Raw genomic sequence first — 5079 nt, forward strand, 5'->3', positions numbered from 1 at the left:
CAACGCGAGAGGCCACAACAGTGAGAGGCCTGCGTACCAAAAAAAAAAAAACTCTTTTAAACTTCCAATTTCCCCTCAAATAGTTTCCAAAGTCTGGAGTTAGGACCACTGCCGAACTCCCAAACCTCATTTCATTTTGCCCTCCCGCTCACCCACTGTACTTCAGTCACACTGGCCTCCTTTAAGCCCATCAAAAATATCCTGGTTTCTTTTTGCCATCAAGACTTTACATCTATTTCCTTTGCCTGGAACACTCCTCTAATCACCGTTGCCCAACAAACCCGCCCTTAACCTCCTAGGTATCAGTCAGATCTCTTTCAGGTACATGCAATCAAACAATATTAATAGTAAAATAATTTTGAAAACAAGCCTACTATGAGGTGTCTGTCCATCCTTCCTTTCAGCTTAAACATCAGAGGTCGTTTCTCATCCCCACCCACACATTGTTGTTCTCTGTCTCAGTCCTCTATTTCTCTAACAGCACCAGCATCATATTATAATCATATATTGATTTTGTTTTGTTTTGTTTTCTTTGCTCCTGTATCTTTCCCACATTTATCTATAAGACTCAACAATACCCATAAGGCCCACTTTAGCTACCTGACCATCCCGCATAAATATTTATTTGTTTTTGCCAATATTTCTTGCCTAACTTTCCAGTTTCCACGAATATGGGGAATTCTTAATATTTTTCCCCAAGATTTTCCTTCTGTTCGAGTTAGCTAGTGTCCATTCCTGACAATTAAGATTTCTCTGACCATGTCTGCTTTATTTACACTGTATACCCAGGACCTAACAGGGCACGCATTACATAGTGATGCTACATAAACATTTGTTCAAATAAAATTTTATGCTGTTTTATGAAGAAAAAACAGGTCTAAGAACTGTAATCAAATCAATATAGTTGAAGGTGGGACTTCCCTTGTGGTCCAGTGGTTAAGACTCTGTGCTCCCAATGCAGGGGGCCCAGGTTCGATCCCTGGTCAGGGAACTAAGTCCTGCATGCTGCAACTAAAAAGATCCCGCATGCGCTGCAACTAAAAATATCCTGCATGCCACAATTAAGGCCCGGCACAGCCAAATAAATAAATAAATATTTTTTAAAAAAATATATATATATGGTTTATACACGTCTTCTTTACTATTTGGGTCTGCTGAGTAGTTATCACAATAAAGTGCAAAAATGCTGTGTTGGGATACTTAAACTTGAGGATGCCAAAAAAGTTATTTCATCTCTAATTGAACCATAACAAAAGAAAAGGAAGGGTAAACTACTGAGAAAAATATTCTGACACTGAAGTTGTACACTTCTATACATTACCAAGAAAGCTGTGCAGTGTTTCTCATGGAGATTTTAAAGATGAGATATCACAGTTCTCTTACTAGTGGTTTTGAAGTCATCTTACAGCAGATAAAGCTTTGGCACAGATTATGATTCTAGTGATCTACGGTTGTTCAGAAGTTAATGCAATAAACCTATAAGAAACCACCATACTCGAAATTGCTCATCAAAGTTACAGTTTAAATGCCATTTTACCATGCAAAAATTAGAGATAAGAATAGGATTAGAACCTACATTGGACGAGCAAAGTATAGTACCTGGTCATCCTGATGTGTTAGACTTCACATTTGTCCCAAGTTTGATTATTTTTCCCGCTTACTAGTGTTTCACCAAAGTAAAATACATCCTGGGCAACTTTATTTTCATTTTTGTTACTAACCATAGACTGAAAAAAAAAAGACAAGCCATGTTTATCCACACCTATATTTTCAATGAAAATATAAGTCAATGAAACAGTCTCTCTCAATCAAGAAAACATCTGGCACCCAGCTGGAGAAAAAAAACAAGAATTATAAGTCTAGCCTTTCTCAGTGCTTTTACTACATTACACCTCAGCCTTTTTAGGCAACATGCATCCCAATGGATAAGACAACCAAATCTGGAGGGGCAAGAGGGTGGTAAATCATACAAAGTATGGAATTTATAGCATTCAGGAGTTCAGAATTTTCAATACAAGAGCTAGATCAGAAAAGCAGACACTCACGACAGCAAATGCCCACAGCTCACCCAAAGTCTCTGGCTTTTTCATCCTAACCAGTCGATTATATCCAACCATAATCATTTAAATTGGAAAATATTTGACAGATATTTCATGAATTTTACACGTTGTATTAGAAAACCATTTATCTGTACTACTTATAGTATTAAGAATACTATCTAAGATTATATTATACAATGACCCTTTCTTTCATTTTTTTCACTTAGTGGAACCTTCAAAAAGAACAGAATGCAGTCAGGTTTTAGTTATAAATCTCTAAAAATGGAAGTAAATTTTCATGCAGATAATAATGGAAGTCAGTGGATTACCTCCCAGCTATAGTAGAATCATGGTCCCACAGCCATAAAGTGGCTGCTTTAACCTGCAAGAGTTCTCAGGGTACCCTAAAAGTTGTTTCCTGATGACCAACTGTGAGCTTTCTTCTCATTTCAAACTACTGGACGTTTTAAAATAAGGCAAATCTAAAGGCATGAGTATCTCATGAAGCTTTCAGAAAAAAGGGTTCAATTATGCTTTATGCCCTTGGCATTTACCCTGAAAGGTATCATCCAAATGATACTTTGTCAGACACTCCAAGCTTTGCCTGACGTGAGGAAAGCCATGTTTATGGCTGCATATTAGTGCAGAGGATATAGTCAGAGTATAACATTATGATGAACCCAATACTTCATATAGTTGGATCAATTGTCTTCAAATTCCTGTTTGAAAGAAGGTTTCCATTTAGTTCAGTAAGAAAGAGAACTACAGGATGATCCCTTGAGGCATTGTACAAAATGCTTCCATTCTTTATTTCCAGGGACCCTCTTTATCTCCCAGCCCAGCACCATTCAACTCTTCATTTATTCAGTCTGTAGTTACTTGGTGAGCACCAACTACATTAAACTATATTCCAGGAACTGTTTTAAGCCCTGAGGATATGGTACACATTAACACAGACAAGTGCCTGCTCTTATAGAACTTTTATTTAAAATGAAGGAAAAGGACCATACCAGTGAGTAAAAAAGAAACAAGATAAATGCCGTAGGAAAATAAATCGGGACAAGGTAATGGAATGAAATGATCTGATAGTGGCCTCTATGAATTGTTTGGTGACAGACAACCTCTCTGGCAAGAGTCAGCCATGTGAATATCTGAGAAAAGAGACTTCTAGTCAAAAGGCACAAGTGCAAAGACATTGAAGTGGGAAGCTGTCTGTGTGCTAGAGGAACAAAAAAGAGGGCCAGTGAGGCTGAAGTTCAGTGAGCTAAGTGGGAAGTGAATTTGAAACGGTAGTCAGAGACCAGATTATGGGGTCTAAGCAAGTAGTTTTTTATTTTATTCTAAGTCTATTGGGAAACAAAGGTGTGACATGGCCTAATTTAAGTTTACCATGATTTCTGTTTGCAGTGTGGAGAATGCCTTTAATGTGAACTAGAGTGAAACATGGAGATTAGTTAAGCATTTACTGCATTAGTCTAGGCAAAAGAGGAGGGTAGCTTAGAGCATGTGGTAACAATTGAAATGGAGAGATAGTGAAAGACTCAAGATATATTTTGGAAGTAGAATCAACAGGTTTTGCTGATGTGGAGGGGCAAAGAAAGAATTAAGACACTCCTGGGTTTATCTCCCTTCAGTAAAGTGTGGAAGTCATGATATTTGCCGAAATGCAGAAGAAGGAGGGATCAAGTTTAGGAATGATGAATTAGATGCAGACACATTCATTTGAGAGGACTTTGAAATATTCATGCAGACAGTGTCATTTTCAGGTCTGGACCATAGCTGTTGCCCTCTTTAAGGCCCGTCCAGAACCTATGTCCCTTGCTCTTGGGCAAATCAGTCTCCGAGCTAAAACTTGAAAATGAGTCTTACAGTGATTCAAAAAGCCCTCCCCTTTTCTTCTCTTTTATTTTCTCATCCTTTGTGGAACTCTTCCTTTTCTTACTCCCAAGAGTTAAACTGTTTATCCCAGGACACTGTAACACACTTCAGCATAGCTTTGGGACTTTAAACGATTCTGTATTTGATCTTAAACATACCCACTCTACCAAAAGAATTTATTCCTATCTCTGCTCTCTTACTAATGACTGATGGTGAGTCCTCATTAATCAGAATCCCCTTAATGCACCAACTGTTGACAGCCACTTCCAAATCAAACCCTTACCCACTGCATCTCTAGTTTAGTGGGCCGATTCAACTGAAGTCTAGCTTCCTCTTCAAAGTCTTCACTACAAAGTAATAAACAATGTCCCCTTGATTTGTTTCACAAGTTCTGGGGCATGCTATGGAATAATTTATTGACTGCAACATTAAAGAGCAGTTTTTAAAGTTTTCTGGAACCTTCATAAAAGAATGCATTAAAGATGTCTAAATAGTCCATATCGACACAGAGAATGCTCGCTGAAATACATAAGCTATCATAAAACATTTTGACTCTGTTTCTCTGATAAATGCCCAGTTAAGATAAGCTCCCATTAATTATATTTCTGATTTTTGTCTTACTCTAGAATATTTTTAGCTAAAAAAGCCAATATCTGCCTTTTCATAAGAAATTACATGTAAGAAGGCAAATCTTTTGCTACACCTGACCTAGTTATTGTCTCCTACCTTCTATATCTAATAAGCAAATCCACAGAGGCTTTCACTGAATATTTGCAGTGGTTATTATTGTTGCTAAGAGCTCAGGACAAAATTCTCATTTGTTTAGATAAAGAAACTCTGAAAGAATAATTTTTCTTTCATCATGACTAAAAAGTAGGTGGAAACATTAAGAAAAATATTGATTTCATATACTTTGAGGTAACTGACTCAATTTAAGAAAAACATAAGAAACTTATACTAACGAAATAATTTATTTATAGTTAACCTAGCCACTAAGATCTACTATGAGAGTTTAAGCTGTAACAACACTAAAATATTGCAACAAGATGAAAGATTGACATAATCATATAGATATTTCATCTAAACACCAAATAATAAGAAACAGTAAGGTGATTGTGTGGAAGTTTCATTTTCCATCCAGATGTTTGGCACTCTGTTGAAA

The 5079-nt window shown here is 36.9% G+C and overlaps 1 non-coding gene across 1 annotated transcript; it reads left to right on the top strand.

Moving 5' to 3' along the window:
• The first annotated feature begins 918 nt into the window (after positions 1-918).
• TRNAG-CCC (transfer RNA glycine (anticodon CCC)) lies at positions 919-991 on the top strand. The gene has a single exon. It is a non-coding gene; the product is annotated as a tRNA-Gly (tRNA).
• The last annotated feature ends 4088 nt before the right edge of the window (positions 992-5079 follow it).

Source organism: Lipotes vexillifer, unplaced genomic scaffold (assembly GCF_000442215.2).
Source record: "Lipotes vexillifer unplaced genomic scaffold, Lipotes_vexillifer_v1.1 scaffold112, whole genome shotgun sequence".
Taxonomy (NCBI): domain Eukaryota; kingdom Metazoa; phylum Chordata; class Mammalia; order Artiodactyla; family Lipotidae; genus Lipotes; species Lipotes vexillifer.